The sequence below is a fragment of the Lygodium microphyllum genome, chromosome 3, assembly GCF_053477565.2.
Source record: "Lygodium microphyllum isolate KBCC chromosome 3, Lygodium_microphyllum_v1.1.10, whole genome shotgun sequence".
Classification (NCBI taxonomy): Eukaryota; Viridiplantae; Streptophyta; class Polypodiopsida; order Schizaeales; family Lygodiaceae; genus Lygodium; species Lygodium microphyllum.
This window is the reverse complement of record NC_141137.1, coordinates 17,849,000-17,869,682: the sequence shown is the minus strand read 5'-3', so window position 1 is coordinate 17,869,682 and position 20,683 is coordinate 17,849,000.

Below are 20,683 nucleotides of genomic sequence, written 5' to 3'. Positions count from 1 at the left end.
CATATATTTCTCTTTTCTCTTTCTCTATTGACTCTATTGAGCCCTAATAATGAGAGAGAGAGAGAGAGAGAGAGAGAGAGAGAGAGAGAGAGAGAGAGAGAGAGAGAGTTGCAAGAGATACACATAGTGAGAAATGAAGATAAGGGCCATGCACAAATACATACATATACACACATAAAGAGAGACATATACACACATACACTACTTAATTTATTGCTTAATTAATAATTTAATTACTAATTATTTTTAATTAATTACTAAATAATAATATAAGAAGAGGGAAGAGAGAGAGAGAGAGAGAGAGAGAGACAAAGATGAATGAGAGAAGGAGAAAGAGAGATAAATGAGAGAGAGAGAGAGAGAGATTATGTGACTTGCTTTAACTTTTTTTGGTCAAGAAGGGGATTGCTAGCAACTTGCCGAAAAGAGGGTTGCTTGCAACCCGTTCTCGAGATGAAAAAAGTTTTCACAAGTCTCCTTCATTATTTCTTCGAGGGGACTTGTGAAATTTTTTTTGCTGAACAAGGGGTTACTAGCAATCCCTTCTTAGTGATTTTTTTTTTCACGTCCTCTCTAATTTTTTTAATACTAAACATGGAGTTGTTAGCAATCCCTTTCTAATTTAAAAAATTTAATAATTCCCCTTAAAGAGATGGAGACAACTTGTGAACTTTTTTCGTCAAGTGGGGGTTGTCGACAACCCTTATCTAGCCGACAAAAAATATCACGTCCCTTTAAAGAGATGATGGAGGGGAGTTGTGATCCAAAGCGCTCACTCTATATATTATATATGCCAAGAAGGGGTTGTCAGAAACCCCAATTTGGCAAAAAAAAAAATCACATCCCCTTAGAGAGATGATTATAAAGTCACCTAAACTCTCTCTCTCTCTCTCTCTCTCTCTCTCTCTCTCTCTCTCTCTCTCTCTCTCTCTCTCTCTCTCTCTCTCTCTCTCTCCAAGAAGGGGTTGTCAGCAAACCTATTCGGTAAAAAGAATTCATGTCCCCTTAGAGAGATGATTATAAAGTCACATAATCTCTCTATGTCTCTCTCTCAATGAGGAAACTACTACAACGTTCAAGTGAACAAAGATTTGTTCTTCTAGTTCGCATAGGAGATAAAGAGAATTTCAAACTAGATGATGATATTAAGTCTCAAAAGTCATACAAGTTAGCAACATGGAGACTTCTCTATAGGCATAACTTGGTATCCTTCTATAGAAGTATATTTCCAATGGTATTTTATTCATGTGTTCTCTATATGTAATAGAACTACGAATGGTAGGTTCATGTGTGGGCAATTGGAGAAGAGGATGTTGCAAACTTTGCCATGGAAATCCATAGTTTAGGTGCACTTGAAGGAGGAGTAGCTCATCTATAAGGATCACTAGATTGAGTAGTAGTGGAACAAGGAAGTGTACCGAAGATGTTCTATCTTCCTTGACTACCTAAAGGTGAATCCCCATCTAATAAGAATACATTACACAAAAAATATTCAAATAAAAAAAGGTGCAAGAGACATAAGGATCTAGATTCTTGGTAAGTAATTCCACATGTGTTCATTAGAATATGCCACACTTTTATGTCTTCTTCTAAAGAGAATATGGTTGATTGTAGGAAAGTGATACCTCCAATGCATTTGTTCTCGTAACTCATTATTCGGTAAGGAGTCAAGGTGAAGCCGTAATTTCTAAAATGTTTTGATGATATTGATCAACCACACTATAGCCCTACAATGATACTATTTGTGGAATTTGGCCTTATAGACACACCCTTTGTATAAGGTGAGCCCTAGGCTTTTGGTCACACACATAAACTTTGGCATTTAGGCCCATGCTAGTCATTCACCCAACCTTAATCATGCCCATAAACCTTAGGCACTTCCTTTGGTCCATTTGCATCGATGCTTAGGGTTGGAGTCAACCTCTTCTAGGTTTGCCCATACACCCCCTACTCTTAAGCAAGGGTTCAATACACTTACAATATTCCTTAGATAATCCATTAGCTCTAGACATCTCATTCCCACATCTTGAGTATCCCACACATAGGCACAATGTACATGACTTAGTTCACCTAAGATCACAATTCACACCACTATCTAGGCACTAGACACATGCCAACTCCATTAGCTATGGTTGATTGATTAACCAAAAACATTGTGCTAATAGCTACAAAAACATTGTGCCAATTTAACTACATCCAAGGGAGCATTAAGGCTCTGGGCTACACTAAAAACATATACCTAAACCAACAAGTCTACGAAGTACGGCCAAGTGAGACAAGGTTTATAAGGTGTGGATTCTGACAACACTCGTGACTCCAACCTAGCCAAGTCCAAGAGTCTCGTCTAGCAAAAACTTGCACTAGTTGCTCATAATTTGGGAAAGCAAACAAAGTAGAGACCACTAGTATAAATGCAAGAGTTGCCAAAGTCGACGAGCTAATCATGAACCAAGTATAGGAAAGCCATAGAAGTTGGGAGAAACACATGTTCTTAGGATCACAATACATGGTATTCTAATGAAACATCAAACATAAATTCAAAGAGGGAAAAGTCACAAGGTTGTAGACTATAGGTGGCCCTGCAAAGAGACCCGAGAAGAAACACCTAGAAGTCAAAAAGCTAGACACACACAACCTAGCACTCTCCATTAGCTAAACATATGTGCAATAACTAAAACAAATAGATGCCTTAGAGTATATACCGAAAATATGATCTTGGAGAAGGATTGAAGGAGACTCATTCGGCCATCTAGATCCTAGTAGTTGATGTGCTTATGAAGTGGACTAGAAATTTTGACTCCCAAATGTCTCCCAAATGTACTAGCCTCCAATGCTCATATCGTCGTGTAGAGAGGAATGCAATTCCCATCCAAGAACCCATCAACAAGGCTATTGAGCTAGCCAACCAAGATATAGGCCTAGGACTAACAAATAGGATAGTAATAAATAGATATAATGAGACAGACCTATGCATTAAGTGTTGCATGACTCATGTGTATCATGATTGTCCTACACATTAGGAGTCTAGTAGCACTTGAAAGGTCAAGGCTATAAATATCAATCCCAAAGATTAAGCACTACTATCACCAATGTAATTTTAGGATCAAACTTATTGCAAAGAGAGAGCACGTTGCTAATCCTCTCATTGATGAAGGAGTAGATTTTGATATCCTAACCTATGAGGCATAGATTTAGATCAAACAATCAGAGTTTGTGCTAACAAACACAATCATTAATCCTCGTGGAGGACCTCCACACTCTCTCCTAGGAAAATGCAAAATTCTCATTTCCATTGAAACTAGAAGCTTGTCAACAATGTTGGCACCTACTATAGATTGCCAATCTTTTTTATTTTCGGTCAAGCTTGTAGATTTCCCATCAACCGTCTCTATGCTTCTAGCATCTATTATCATATCATCATCTATGCCTATTCTAGGTGTAGATTTTGGAACCTCCATCTCATGTGGAGCCTACTTGTTGTATTTTAAAAACACCAAATACATTACTCGTTGCAAGAAGTTGAAGAGAATGTTCTATATTATAAGATGTATAGAAGCAAAAAAGGGGACCATAGCTCTAAAACCAAATAATCCAAACTCTTTAACTTCAAGTTGCCAATCCATGGTTCCAATATGGAAGCTAATGTCATTTAAGATCCTTTTTCACATAGTCCCATCCCTCTATCTAGATTTCAAGGTGTAAATTACTTATCTAAAAATCATGGAGAAAAAATGTATAAGAAACAAATCATTTTTTAAGTTTAAGAAAGAACTTCCAAGTAGCATCAAATGAAGATACACAAAACTGATGTCAGCAAAGACAAGAAACAAGGTCCAAAGAATTAAAAGTTGTCGACCTGAAAGTTCACAACTTATCCAATGGCATTACACAAAAATTTAGTTGAATCATTTTGTTAGCATTGCTAATTAGGGCATATGCTAATACAATTGTGTACTGACAAGGTGGTGTATCTCTTGAAGATTACCCTCCATTAACTTGAGTTTAAGTGGCACTCTTTTTAGACTTGTTCAAGTAAGAAGTTATTCACTTGAGATCACATTCACTTTTTGCCTAGCTTTTCTCTCTCTTGTTTTCTAACTTTTGGTTTTGTAAATAGAGATGGTGGGCAAAAGAAAGTTTAGGTGGGACCCCTCGTCTTCCTCCTCTTGTCATAAGTTGCATAGATGACAAACCACAGTGGATCAAATTTGTTAAAGCAATTGTTAACTATGGTACTTTACCTACTCAAATCAACTCACATGAAGAATTGGTCTTTCCAAGTTACTATATCTCAAAATAGCTATTGTAGCATGGTTTTTTGAAAACTATAATGAAGAGGCTCCATGTGGTCAATCTTGTTGGTTTATCAAGTTAATTTTTTATGAACAAAACTTTGTCCCATGGTTATGGGAGAGAGACCTTGGTTCTACTAGAAATTGCATGCACAGCATAAACTACCAACTATGGTGACATTTTTATGACTATAACACCTTATGTGTGAGGGATTTCATATGCAATTTTCTAACACATGCATCCACTGCTACAACACATTTAATGTTGCAACTTTTGGAAGGCTCCCTGCCATGCTTTCCACACCTCATGGTTGAGGAGGAGGCCATGCCCACATAAGTAGGTAATGTGGGTGGTACATCTAAGAAGGTGGTGATATGGGTGTTGAAGTGTTTTGTGAATCTAGGGGTAAGGGCTCACTTTCATTTATTGTGCAAGGTCTCTAACACAGTCCTACATGTGTTGTAGGAGTAGAAAGGCATAGAGCTTATATGGAAGTGCTTGGTTGGAGTGGCTGTGGAAGGTAGCCCTTGTGCTAGTTCATGCACTAAGGCTACTCTATTGAAATACGAGGATTGCAACCAGCCTATATGTGCCAAAGATTGAACATCTCATCCTAATCACTGATCAAGGATTGTTCCAAACCCTCTAACTAAACACATTAGCCCTTGCAAAGAAGTACTTGCTCGAGGCTTTGGAAAGGTTAGTGAAAGGAATAGAGTATATCATTAAAGAGGACCTCTAGCTTGACCAAACACATTAAACCTTGTAAAGAAGTATTTGCGTGAGGCTTTGGAAGGCCAAGATCCTATGGGTATGTGATGAACATGCAATGCATGGTGATGAAACAATTTCCCTTTGGTCCAGTAGAAACCCTAGAAATGGTTGGATTAATGGAAAGACATTAGAAAAAAAACTTTTAGTAGGGTGGAGGGAGTCTATTAGCGCTCACTTGTATAAAACTTTCGACCCTTACAATCTCCAACTAGAACACCTTTCAGATGTCAATACATTTGGCAAGATCATGGGTCTCTTTCCCATTACATGCATTCTCTATTCTTGTGATAAATTTATGTTATGGCCCAAATTTTTCTCATACTCAAATTTGTTACAATCTTGAATATGGATCTGTTTCCTCCCAAATTTCCTTCCAAATTGTTATGGTATATGGAGCTATTTACTCTCAAGTTGTCTATGTACAAGAATCTATATCAATTCATGAACCCAAAGATTTTGACAATCAAAAGTTTTTCAATGATAGGAAAAGTTCCTTTTTACATCGCATTTTACCAAATTAGCACCAATATCTCTATATGAACTTTTAGATGGAGTAAATATCATTGATAAGAAGCAAGCTTGTATGATGGATTATTGTTTAGGAAGGTCTAGAAACTTAGGGTTAGCTCTTTGATAGGGGCTCAATTAGATCTACATAAGTAGTTCTACCTCTTGCCTATGAGGCTTCATTATAGTCATAGAATGTTAATGGTTGAAATGAGAGCTTTATGCACATTGATTGTTGCAGCCCCTAATCTATGTGGAATGCATAACAGGACTACGGTGCCTCATACGAAAAACACATCTCACTACTGTAAGCAATGCAAAGAACACACAATCCTATATCGGGCGTTTCATAGAAAACCCAAATATAGTAACATAAAAATCTAAGAATACATATTACAACACTAATACTCATGGAATCTGAGACATAAATAAGAAAGTATATCCTAGAAATAGACAAAAACACAGAAAGAGAATGGCGCCAACTGTCAGATCTCACATATCATCATGGAAATCCATCATACAATAGATCATGAACTTTAGGAATGATCAAAAACAAGAATGACACCCTATTTGCCTCTTTATGCCACAATGAAAACTATCTACAAACTGCACTTCATGAGGCATTTTAAGAGTGCTTTACTCATAGAACTACTACTATAAGATCCTAAACCACACTAAGAGCAAACATAGTGTGTCTAACACATGGCATAGCCTTCAAGCCACAATCAAAATTGTCTAAAAATTGCACTTCATGAGGCATTTTAAGACTTCTTCACTCATAAAACTACTATGACCAAGATTCTAAACCATGCTAAGAGCAAACATAGTGCGTCAAGCCAATGGCTAACACTTGGCACAACCTGATGGACGGATGGTACATCCATGACCCACACCCTTACATGTCATATCATAGTGTCAAATGCCTTATCCAAAATTGGCATACCAAATGAGAAAAATTATGCCTTACTCATAACTTGCACCATGAAGTAAGCCAAAAAGAAAAACGATAAGTAGATCCTCTCTAGCAGGATACTTACAGCCCTCTACTGTAGTTGCATAATCCACTCAAGAGATAGTCAAGACAAAATAAAGGCATACATATCATAGTATCAAGAGATAGTCAAGACAAAATAAAGGCATACATATCATAGTATGATGGAAAATAATAAAAGTCTGACATTGGGGCACAAAAGAGTCTCATGAGCTATGCAACTCATGAGCATAATGAAAGTCAATGATAGACTGTGCATACTACTCATGTGATACAAAAGACAAAACATGAACTTCATGAATCTTGTCAATTGTGAGCTCCTTGATCTTCACATGTTTATTGATATCATGCAATACATCATTGACATTAGCCTTCGTAACATCAACATTTGAAGACTGATTTTCAACATTGTCAATTTGCTTAACACTTTGCAACCTAGTAATCATGCCCGAAAGTTTATCATACTCAGCCTGCATCCCTTCAAGGTTCTCTTTGAGCACATCCTTTTCATGAATCAATTCTTTCACATTTTCAAAAAGAAATGATTGATGCAACACTTCATAGGCCCAAGAAATAACCTAAGGCATCCTCCCAACAATAGAAACCCATTGGTCATGCATAACCCTAAGCAATGTATTCTTCATAACAACCAAATCTTTCTGCATAAAAACAAAACCACCTAAATCAACTTCCATATTATTCAAAAGCTACTTCTCAACCTTGAGCAAAGGTTCCAACCATGCATCTAAAAGAATCCGCTTAGCCTTGAGTTTAGCATTCTTTTGAGCCACTAAATCAATTTCACTCTGAAACTTGTCTTGCATAATGACTACCCATTCCTTTAAAGCAACCGAGGATATCTTACACATTGACAACATATCACCATATTCATCAATCTATCTTCTCAAAGCATCCACTTCACTGGCATGTAACTCTTTCATTTTATCCATCTCAATGAGCATAGTATCCTTCTTTGACTTTATACAAGACAACTACTCCTATAATGATTGAACAACATCAAATTTGACAGCACCACATGCATTCATATCCACAAAAAACCTATCCAAACATAAGTAAAAATGTTTCCTCAAGGTTATGAGGAACATAAATGCTCTGCCACATAGCATCTCCCTGTTGCATGCAATTGGATTGCTTGGACATAGTCTCCATCTTCACCTTAGAGAATCTGACTTTCTTTTGCATACTTGTTATGACAACATCCTCATGAGCCACATCATGCTTAGCATCCTCATTCAACCACTCAACAAAATCCATAGGCACGATGTTTCCCATAGCATCAGCATGTAATACATCATGTAAAGAATAGCCCATAGTCAATGGAATAGCCAGCTTGTTGCCTTGATCATTTTCACCATATAATAAAACATTAGAGTGACTCAAATCCCTATCGTAGATATCCACAAGGATACCATCCACTAAAATTTTCTTCTTGAATGCATCAAGCCTTTCATTCTTCTATGAACCCCATAAAGATGAATGAATAGTCGGACATACCACTTGTAAATGCACATATAAAGCTACTAACATCAATCCAATTTGGCTCTTCTACCGCTATTTCCTAAAAATGGGCACATGTACTTCCTACATAAGATTGTCATGAAGAGTGCCAAGCCAATTAGGAATAGCTACATTTTTGGCATACCAAAGGATTCCAAAGGTATCCTTACTGATTGTGTATGTTTTGATAAAAAGAAGAAACCGTTCCATAAACCACTTGATGAAATACCTTCGCTTAGGATTGGCATGCCAAAGGACATACCAATTCCTTGCACCTATGGCATTCCCAAACTCCTACTCCATTGCCTCATCCATGCATCGCCAATGTTTAGGACGGTCATTATGATCAAGAGAAAAAACTTGAGACAAAATAGAGGGCATAATCTCCAACTTCCCCCCAATTTTACGACTATGCTGAAGTATAGCAAGCTACTTCTTAGCATGCATAGTATTACTCCATTTTTCCCATCGTAATTCAACAAAAGACAATAAGCCAATTTGCATTAGCCAGCCTCTAGTGCTAGTAGACTTTGATGTATCCATGTAAATAGAGCGGGTTGTCAACTCACTATCTTCAACACTAAACATGACTGATGATGGTTTTGGGTCATCTCCTTTGCCCTGGAGGGAGTAATCTCAGGAGCGCTATCACTCCATTCCTCCTCTTCCTTGTGCACTTCTTTTGACTGTTGTCACCTCCTCTTCACGGGCAATTTCTACACCTTCTTCCCTCTAGTTTTCACCATGTTTGCTTCAACAACAACCTGTTGAGAATAAGGTTGTAGAAGAGATTGAGAATAAGAAGAAGGATGAAGACGATGAAGTGAGATATGGCACTAGTGGTTGATGCCTTTGCCAAATGAATGCACAAGGCATTGTACCCTTCTTGCTATCATTTCCATATTTCCCTCTTTTCGCCAATTACACTACGTGAAACTCCCAAAAAAGAGGAGGTGTGCTACATACTGATTACACCAAGTACTCTCAATGAATTTGGCACTTGTCTTGTGGCCTTTCAATTGGCCTTCATCCAACAGACATTTCAAGACCTCATACAATTTCAATAGTAAAATAGCTTCAATTAGAAACAGTTGTTTGAATGTCCCATCCTCCACAAAGTCATGATTAGAGGTTAAAAGTCCTTTCAAAAAATACTTGATCAATGCCATGATTATATTCTTCCATGTCATGATAGTTCTAAAAAACCTTTAAATATATATCCACCAACACCTAAGTTTTATGCCCAAGCCTTAGTTGCAAATAATGCTAACACTTCATGAGGTCCCATAAGGCTTGCAACATAAATGCGAACAATTCCAAAATATCCCACACCTCATATAACAAAGTCAAGGCTTGAGTATCTTCCACATAAGAACCAAAAATAATCTACAAGATAATGACATCAGCCACAATTTCACAATAATAGAGTGGTACTCTAATTAGATAATGACATCAACCACAATTTCATAGTAATAGAGTGGTACTCTATTTAGAGAATCATTCCATGCAAGCCTACAAACAACCATAAGAGTAAAAAAATCATAGATTGTCACATATCAAGCAAAGTTCTTGAAGGTTGAACCAAATTGATTGCAACTATCGGCTTTCCTTGTGCCCCTTGAGATGAGTCATTATAATCCAATTGTACTAATCTTTGCAATCTGAATCCATTAATTGCTAGCTTAATTATCTCACCCTACAATGTAGCTAAAACAAAAGTTCCTTGGCTCACATCCTTAAGCATTTCATACAAACCTATATACCCCAAGTTCAACTTTCCTGGGCGCTTACATAGCTTCAAATTATATACCATGACAAGGTCTCCTTCCTTAAATATATTCTTCTTAATGTGCTAATTGGCCCATGCTTGTCTTCTCGATTGTACCACTGTTGAAAGGTAATGAGGTATAATTAGATCCTCTTTAAGTTGCATTAATTGCTGTAACCTATCATGTACTGAATCTTCCAGAGATAACCTATGATTTACTGCCACTCTCGATCTAGGAACTAAGAATTCCATTGGGACCACTGCTTTAAGTCCATAAACTAACCTAAATAGAGTTAAACCTATTGACACCTTATATGCTGTGTGGAAAGACCATAGTGCTAAATCTAATTTAGTGTCCCAATCCTTACGGTTATCAATAACTATCTTCTTAAGAATCCACAACAAGATATTGTTAGAGCTCTCGGCCTACCCATTTGCTTGAGGGTGGTAAGGTGTGATTTCTTATGCAAAATCATATGTTTAGAAGTCAGCTCCTTAATCACTTCATTCAGGAAATACTTACACAGTCACTTACCAACTCTATAGGGCAGCCAAACCGAATCATTATATTGGAATATAGAAACTCTGCTACACTTATTGCCTTATTATCACACAAGGCTTTAGCTTCAACCCACTTAACTAGTAATCCATACATACCAAAATATTCTAAATTTTACTCCGATGGGCTATTGGTTTAATGGGTCCCACAAAATCAATACCCCATTTTTGAAAAGGATCTAGAGGCAAAACCGGATGATCCTGCATTTTGTCTTTAGGCTGAGATTGAACTTCCCTCATACAAATAATACATTCCTTTGCATATTGATAAGCGTCTCAATTAATGGGATGGTGCCAAACATGGTGTTAATAGGTTATAATTTGTTACTCACATTACCTAGGAATGGTTTGGGTCAAAATCAAGGGGCGGTAAATCAAGGTTTGCCTCAATTACCCATTCATGGGGGCGGGGGGGGGGGGGGGGGGGGGGGGGGAGGAGGGGCAAATGTTGCCCAACCAAGGCTTATGATATTTATGAGCCATTAATGGGTAGGCCCTTATCATAAACTAAGGGTTTGTGTAGTCACCAGTCCCTTTGCAAGTTTTTAAAATCTAGTGTGGGGGTGGCTCCTAAGGCTGCTAGTTATGAATCCTCTACATCCAATGTCATAGAGAAAGTCAAGAATATAATGAAACATTACATTGACATGATTATGAAACAATATCATCAAATTGCTACAGATTTTGATTTCTTGAACGTTAGCAAAATCTAATGGACACTAGGAAACCCGATGATGTGGTCCATCAAGATTTAGCAGTAAGTGGTGTGGTGGTTAACACCTCCCGTGGAATTGTCCTTATGTGAAGTGTGATATATGTGGGAAGTCAAGACACATGGCCAATGCATGTTGGAGTAGGATTAGCTCTCTCCAACAAGGTAGTCAACAACTTGGGCCTATGAATCATTGTGCAAATAATGTGAATACTCAGTGGGAGGGCCCTAAGTAGATTTTGCAAAGGGGAAAAGGCACCCTAGAGGAAATGCCCAATGGGTTTAGCTTGATTGAGACACTTCCAGTTAATGAGAATGCAACTTTTAAATCAATTACTAGGTGTCAAAAAATGATAGAGGATTTGAAGGATGACCCTAGTACAAGTAAAGCCAACCCTAAGCCTAGTGTGATTGATAAGAAGGATGCAGATACCAATACCCATGCAGGTCCCCTTAAATACGATGTTGCCTTAGAGGAGCCCATGGTCAAAATCAAATGCAAATCAAAAGCAAAGGAAGCTGATAAGGCTATCATAAAACCAAAAGGGAGGATGGTGTGGTACTAAAAGAACGTTGTTGCAAACTTATGTGAGTTTGACCTAGCGAATACTTTATGTGAAGTTCAACTGGATGTTAATCAACTAAAACTAAAACAATTGTCACCTAACATTCACAAGGAGTTCAAGAAAATCATAGGAATAGGTTATGTGGTAAAACCTATGAGCATTTATCCAATGGGTAGCAAATGGTGGAAGCATGTGTAGAAACACTACCCTAGGGTGTAGGCCTATATTGACAACATTTTGATAAAAAGCATAGTGGTAGACCTGGGCTCATCCGTAAACATAATATGGATTTATTGGGGAGGCTAGGCCTACCCATCTAAAAGGATATCATGACTTTTCTCAAAATGGCTAATGATAGTCTAAGACAACTGGAAGAAATTTTGTCTCAAGTTCATGCGATAGTAGCTCATATCAAGTGCATTATTGACATCTGTGTTATTCAATTTGCTAGGAGGCCAAGTTATCAACTACTACTTAGATATCCCTCATAGCTCTAGTGGCTCTAAAGGAGGGTTCCACCACAAAAGATGTCTATCAAGTGTGTTTGAATGAGTTGATAGGGGCAAAAGATTGTATCCAAAATGCTGATGTGATAGGGTTGGATCTTGGGACTCCTAATGATCCCCACCCAATTAAACTTGACACTATATTACCTAATGATGAACTCACAAACTATGTGGCACTCATGGAAGAATTTAGGGATATATTTGCATGTAGCTATGATGAATTAAAGGGGATTCTCCCTACTGTTGTCATGAAAACAATCCCATTGAAAGAAGGCATCAAGCTTATAAGGCAAAAGGTCAAGTAAATGCCTTTTGAGTTGACAGAACCTCTTTTTAAATAAATAATGTGTTTAAGGAATGCAATTTTGATCTTTCCCATTGAACACACTGAATGGTGCTCACCAATTATGTTAAGAAAGAAGAAGAACAATCAAATCCTCTCGAGTGTGGATTTTAAGGAGCTAAACAAGCAAACGATGAAGGGCTACTACCCTTTGCCCTTTATCAATTAGATTCTAGATCAATTGGCAAGGTGTAATATGTATCCTTTCATGGACTGTTTTGTAGGTTATAACCAAATGGCCATAACTAAAGAAGATAAGCAAAAAATTATGTTTATCATAGTCTTTGGTACTTTTGCATACCATATCATGGCTTTTGGTCTATGTAATGCTCATGGGTCTTGGCAAAGGATGGCTAATAAGATGTTTGTTGATATCTCCCTTGAAAAGCTTAAGGTCTTTATAGATGATTTGGGAACTACCATTATTCCAAAAACTAATAGCTCATTGTTTTGCACAAGTACTTTGAGCATTGTTGCATTTATTGTATCCTGCTAAATCCTTGGAAGTGTGTATTTGGGGTGCCATATGGTTTATTATTGGGTCATGTTGTAAGTGTGGGTGACATTATTACTAATCTTGAAAAGGTAGTTGTCATTGTGGCTATGAGACCATCCACTAGCCCTAGGGATGTTTGTAGCTTTGTGTCATCTGTGGGCTATTATTGTTGTTAGGTCATTAACACATCAACTGAGCATTCATTACCTTTGATGAATCTCTTGTCACATAGCCATGTCTTTGAATGGGTGAAACCATGCAAAGTGGTGGTGTTCGAAGATGTTAAGATGGAATTATCTAAAACACCAGTATTAAAAGCTCCAAAAAGGGGTGAAATTTTCTATATCTTTATGACTTCAACAATGCATAGTATCAATTATTGCCTATCACAGATTTGGGAGGTGCAGCTTTTTCATCCAATTGCTTTTGCAAGCCAAAAGTTGGGTATTTTAGAGCTTCATTACAACTATTTAAAGAAGGTTTACTTTGCTACGGCATTTTCCAAAAAGAAGTTTAGACATTATATTCTTTACAAGAAGGTGGTGTTTTTCACCAAGACTGAGGATTATGCCTACTATTGAATAAGGTTTAAACCCTTGACTGTCTACCAACATGGTTGATTTATTTGCAAGAGTTTGACCATGAGATTAGGAGCAAGCCACCAAAAGTGCAAGGAATTGTTGTATGTTTAGTAGATTTTGGTGAGCCTAAGGAAGAGTAGGTTGATATTAGGGACTACAAAGATTTATGCAAGATTGATGTAGCCTCAATTCCATTGTAGTATACATCTATTATGCATTATTTATCCACGAGCAACCCAAAAAAAACTATTATTAAATCTTAAAAGAGGGATTAAGTAATGAGCATTTCACTTTTCATTAATAATTGGTGTCTTGTACAAAAAGGGTGTGGATGAGGCTTATCGACATTGGGTGCTGATGAGGTACCATTCATTTTAGAGGAATGCCATGATTCAGCATGTGGGGGTCATTTTGTTGGGCGGTAAGGCTTTATGTGCTAGATATTGGTGGCCAATGGTTTTCCAAGATGCTTTTGACTATGTAAAGTTTTGTGATGTTGGTTAGAGATAAATGCTAGGGATAATTGTAAGCAGCCGCTAAACCCCATTCTAGTGACTTTGCCCTTTGAAAAGCGGGGTATTGATTTTGCTGAACCTATGCATCCTTTGTCTACAACACAAAAGAGATATATTATTGTGGCAATAGACTACTTTACAAAGTGGTCTCAAGCTCATGTTACAATGAAGGATAACGCTACTAAGGAGACAATATTTTCATTCTTGAATAGATTGTTTGCTATTTTGGACCACCAGTGTCCGATTGTGGGACACATTTCTTGACTAAGTTCATTGAAGCTTTGGTTGAAGTTCTTAAATCAAGCACAATAAGGCTACACCTCATAACCCCCAGAATGGACAAATAGGTAGTACAAACAAGTAGCTTGTGAGCATTTTATCCAAGACTTTATCTAAAGGCAAGTGTGACTAGGATAAAAACCTTTATGTGGTTGTTTGGGCTTACAATATGACTTTTAAAATGAGTACTAGGCCACACCTCATTTAAGTTACTATATGGAAAATAGTGTGTTTTGCCCTTGGAGATTGAGCTACATCTAGGAAGGTTCACTGTAAATCATTTTCTAGGTGAAGAGAACGTGTTGCAAGAATGGTTAACTTCCCTTACACGTTTTGATGACATCTGATTGCAAACTTTGTTGCATCAGGAGGTAAAGAAGAAACAAATGAAAGCGCTCCATGAATTTAATGCCAAGAAATATAAATTTATAAAGGGTTAATTGATCCTATATTACGATGCACGTCGAGGGCTATTCCCAAGGAAGTTAGAATCTAAGTGAGATGACGCTTGGAATTTTGTTCACATAGGAAAAAATGGCTCTATAGCTCTTTTAGCAGTTTTGCAAGGGGTAGAGTTTAAGACTAAACTGAACTCCAATAAGTTGAAGCCCTATTATGTGTAGGGGACTAACATAGGGTTTGGTGCCTTTTGAGGTCTCTTGTAGAGTGTAATAAGGCTATTGGATGTGAAAGCTCATTTATTATCTTAAGCATCCATACTTAGAGCAACATTATCACTAGGGCAGAGTCATTTGTGGAGTAAGGATTATCGCATTACTAAGTGGCTAGACGAACCCTTTATGTGGGACATTATTAAGATTTATTATCACCATTGTCATAGACTTCTTTCTAGTACAGGTCATAGATCCCCTCTCTAAGTTAGACTTTGATTATCATAAATACAAGTAGGTTGATCTATATGGCATGGCACATCAATGAATCAGTGGTCTATATATTATATTCTAACGGAGCTTCCTAAGGGTCCACCAAGCATGCACGTATAGGGGTTGTCGTTAAAGGCCCTCACCATCTAGTGATTACAAAAATGATAGTTTACTTAGTTGTTGCTTTTACTAATAATATGGCAAAATACAAGGCCTTACTCATGGGGCTAAATTTAGCTAGACTTGGTGGTATTCGCCATTTATTAGTGGAAGGCGAGTAGCAATTAGTGATTGACCAGTTGGATGGAACCTACAATGTGAGGGACCCAATTCTATGGATGTATCATCGTGCAACCACATGGACGTGTTAGAGATCTTTGAGTGAGTGACTTGTTAGTTGATTCCCCATCAATGGAACTACTTTGCAGACTCCTTGGCCAATTATGCTTTTATTGAAGATGTATTTCTTGATTGTGGCCCCCAGGGCCTTCTATGATTATTCAATGATATTAGTCTAGGGCTACTTTAGGGATTACTTGTTGGCATGTCCTACTTTGGTCGTTGATGGTTAGTATGAGTGAAGAGTCAGGTAGCAATAGATCATGTTTCGATTCTTTCATGGACGCATTGAGTCCTTCAATGTTATATTTATCAGATGTCACTTGCTGTTATTGTAGGGGGATTAGCTTGCAACTTGATGCATCTAGTGTAGGGTCTAAGTGACCCATCCCTCGATTTATATTTTGTGCTTTAGGAGATGTTTTGGGGGGATCCATGGATTAAATCAGCATTATTTTATTGAGCTTGGTGTTTTTTTGAAATAGTTCATTAGGCCAAGAGGGCCAAATTTATTTCCTTGGTATGGGTGCTTTTGACCTATGGGCTATTGTTTGAGTTTTGTTGTGTAGGTTAGTTCTTTCACAAAAGGTGTTTTGTGCAACAACACTGACATTCTTAATACCATGTGTCTCTATCACCTTGTCTCTCATTGAACTTTCCTTTTTATTTTGAGAGGAAGGGGTAGGGATAATCTGTGTATTCTTTTCCATGGATTTGATACGAAGACTTGGGCTAGGGTTTGAGTATCCTTGTTGAGTGGAATTGCCTTGAATGATCCTAATTGATTGATCTTGGGTATCGTTCGTGTTAGCTTGATGGTCAATAGGTAGCAACCTTTCTTTTGTGAGGTAGCTAGCCTAGATGGGGGTTCCTTGGTTGATTTCTAGTCATGATAAAGTCTCCTATGTGTAAGGGGCTAGGTTTCCAATGCAACCTACATGCTCAAATTTATTACAAGTCCCATCATAAAGAAGGAAAAAAAAGAACAACTGGAATATGCTTGTCACCTTGTGAGGGCTTGGTAGGTTCTTAGGTTTGAGTCAGGCCCCGACGTCGATGCCCTATTCTCCTTGGGATGAGACCTAGCCATGGGATTAAAAGGAAAACTAAAAAATAAAAAAAAACTTGTGTGCCACCTTGCGAGTTTCTAGTAGGTTCTTGGCTTCGCAAAGGCAATACAATGGATGAAATGGCTGACAAGCCATCCCCACTAAGAAAAGGAACGTGTGTGCGTGCGTGCGTGCGTGTGTGTGTGGGTGTGTGTGTGTGTGTGTGTGCGTGTGTGTGTGTGTGTGTGTGATGGACTAAAAGCAAATTTATAAAGGGATGATGGGTTTAGTAGTTATTTTTCGGCAATAGAGGGTTCTGAATGATAGGGAGTCATCTTGGGCTTTTGTTAGTGCTCACGAGTCTTATGTGAGGGTGGGTTGTCCCTTATGTGACTATCAAGCTGGGCTAGGATATCATTTAGGTTATCTCTTGAGAGTTTGATAGCATGGATAGTTATTAAGTTTTATTCCCTTGGGGGACCCTCATTTCTTGGTTCTAGTCTTGCCATTTGGATCCACGGTTTATGGGGATGAATGTTTGATCTTCTCTTTGTTCTTTAGTTGTTTTTTTCCTTGTCAAATGTGCTTTCATGTTTTGTGTTGTATTGGTAGGCTTGGTTCATGGATTTGATGAGTTGGATCGCTTTATCCCATGGTTGCCAATGAGAGGTGGATTTTAAGATTTACTTTGTGGGATTCTTAGAGCATTATTATAGGACCCACAAGGCATTTTCAGTGAAAAATGAAGATTTAAAGCTTCAAAGTGGCCGCTCATGCAAAGTGTTCAAGGCATAGGATGCAGTTCATTTTAAAGCTAGAGATGTTTGTAGAGCGTGAAGTTGAGTCTATAAGGAGTGAAGAAGCACCAGCCAATCAATTGCTCATCATTTCCATGCGTTTGAGGCCCAATTCCATGTCAAATTACCTTAATTTATGTGGAAACGCGAAGTGGGTAGTCAAGGAGGCCAAAATATGTCCAAAAATCAAGTGGGCATGGTCTAAGGGGCACTCAGGCTACCTTCAAAGGGGTGCAATTTTTTATATACATAGTCATTTTGAAGAGTAGAAAAATGAAAAAAAGGATGCACAAAGACAAAAAATGAGATGATGACACTTGATTTGATCAGCTCCTTTTTTTATCTTCGTCATCCGGAACTTTTGATCACATATTTAGAGCCTACTCTTTGTCCTCTACGCGATGACACTACTCTTGCAAGATGAATCAAAGAAATAAGAATGTTGGTTTTTTAGTCTTTCTCTCTACTCCCTTCCTATGAATATAATGTCAATTCCCATGAGAGAAGGGGGAATGGGTGTGAAAGAGGGAGAGATAAATGGATCATGATAAGGACCGATCGTGATAAAGAATGATCATGATGCATTGTTGGAGCATGTAGAAGGGTTTCCAAGTGTGTTAGTAGATTTTAAGAGTGTTTACAACCTTAGCTCTCACAAAAGGCAGCATGTGTGCCATGGTGGTAAATCAATTGTCAGATAAATATATTACTCTTTATAGCAAACAAAAGTAAATCAAAAAATTGTTTGAGAGAGAAATTTTTAGTACCTTAAACTTGTGTTTACTAATTTATTTATTTATTATTAAATAAATAGTTATATTTTTATAACATTAAAAATATAAATAAATAAGAGAATATCAAGAATAAGATAAGCTTTCAAAAAACACAAATATATTGCATTAAAGATTTGAGAAATTACAAAAACAAGGGTTTTTTTGTTCATATATGGTGGTTTCGTAGCACATGGTTGACCGCGGTGCCATCTGTTGTATTTTAAGTGTATCAAAGTGGTTAAGAGTATTTTAAGTGTATCAAATTGATCAGATTTTGATGCATATCATAGATAGGGTGTTCATGTATCATTTGTTTACTCAAGGGTAGCATGAGTTGGGATACTCAATGCCTATAAGTTTATGTAGCAACATCTCATATCGCTAGACCATATTAATAAAAAAATATTAAAGATTATTTTCTACACATTCACACTTTGTTTTACTCATTAAAAATGCTTGTGCACTCATCATATACATTATGCATGCAAGCGTTCTTTTGCATATACTGATGCATGGCACTTGTTTTACATTGATCGAGTGTGTGGGATTTACTTAAGTTGACTAGGGACAAAGTCCACAAAGATTAAGTGGTGAGAAATAGTGGACTTAGTATATTAATTAGTGATATAAGATGAGGATCAATGGGCCAATCCCTAACCAAGTCAATACAATCATGATTAGAGGCCATAGCAATAAGTCGAGGAGGAGCATGTGTTATGTATATGTGATGTACTAGACACATTATGTTGGATACTCCAACTTGGTGCTCATGACCCACATGGCCGTGGGGACTGGTTGTTTGATGTTCACCAATGAGCTTAAAGTATGTGAGAGTTGTTATTGCACCTATTTTAGGTCCCAACAAGAGTCTAAAGAATGTCCTCTTGATTATATCCCTAAATTTCCTAGTTACCTCATTAACAAATTATATATATATATATATATATATATATATATATATATATATATATATATATACATATATTTGAATGATATTCAATGGATTTTTTTATCTTAGAGAAAATTACTACTTAGCTATCCATGTGGGGTAGGGCCAGATTGACAAGGATTTCATAAGTTATGAACCATGCCAACTAGTAGTACTTGATGTTGAGGGGTAGAATTTTCAAGATAGCTCCGTAGCTTTATATTCATGTATTGATCCAATTGTAGAGCATGAAAAGAAGGGGCTACCCAAAGAAAAAGAGTTCTTAGAGGTCTAGAAAAGACTTGGCATCTCAGACATGGGATATGAAAACAAACTAAAGCCTCCATTAGGAAAAAAGCCAAAGAACTCAATAAATATTTACAAGGAGGTTCTTCTTGAAGATGATGAAAATCCCAAGGTTTAAAAGATATTTCTAAGATTCTCGTTAGGCTTAATACTAGAGTTTTCTTATGCTTAATGGACAAGTAACTTCAAGATTCTCATTTGTTGACAAATAAAACCTTTTTTATTATTACCATTATGTAGATTGAAATTGAAGACCCTGATGGCTTTCTTGGAAGAGCCAAGGGCTCCAAGCCATTGAAGCATGGGAAGAGTCAAGGCCTTGTTTACATGATTGGAAGCTTGAATAATTAAACTATTGTAATTTATCACAACAAATTGTTAAGCTCTCCAAGCTTACTAATGATGGCTTTAAAAGCTTTTTTCCAAAGTCATTGGACCTCAAGTTTTCAACAATGGAGTGGAGAAGATAATTTTAGTGAAGAATGATGAAGCTATAAGAGTTTTTGGCTACATGCCTTGTTTTAATGGTACTTTGGAGTTCTTAGCTTTTATTTACTCTCCCATGTAGGAGATGCAAAAGACTTGAAGCTCCTCCCAGGCTATAGAAAAGAAGAGTTCTTTCAATATATAGGTCTTGTTGAATGGGACAATACCAAGGACTCCTCTACAACAACGGAACGAGACTAAAATATATCAAAGAGTCAAGGATTTTGTGAAACCTGTCTTTTGTCTTCTCATTGTTTAGTTTGTAATCATTTTGAAAATATATGCTTTGCACAAGAGTTTGGATATCTCTCTTTTTTTTTTTTTGGGTGACCATTTGTATAGTTTTTTCCAATGATGATGTATTATATGATGTAATTGTGTTTTTAAGCTTAAGTTTGTGCCAAATTTATCTATAGAGCCATTAAAAGACCTCTAATAAGCTCTTTGCTTTGACTCATCCATCTCCATGTCATAGGTGTCCAAAGTATTTTTGTTATTGCTTGATAATGTGACTTTTCCATGCCTTGGGTTGACTAGATAGACTTCTATATTGCTCGATGAAATATAGAGCATGGTTGTATAAAATTTGCTACATAGTTAAAAATACAAAAAGTTAATTAAATTATGAGTTAAATAATGAAGAAATATGGCAATGGAAACTTCTTGCTATGTAATGAGTGAAGTGTCAATTATCCCAATGTGTTGTCATTATCT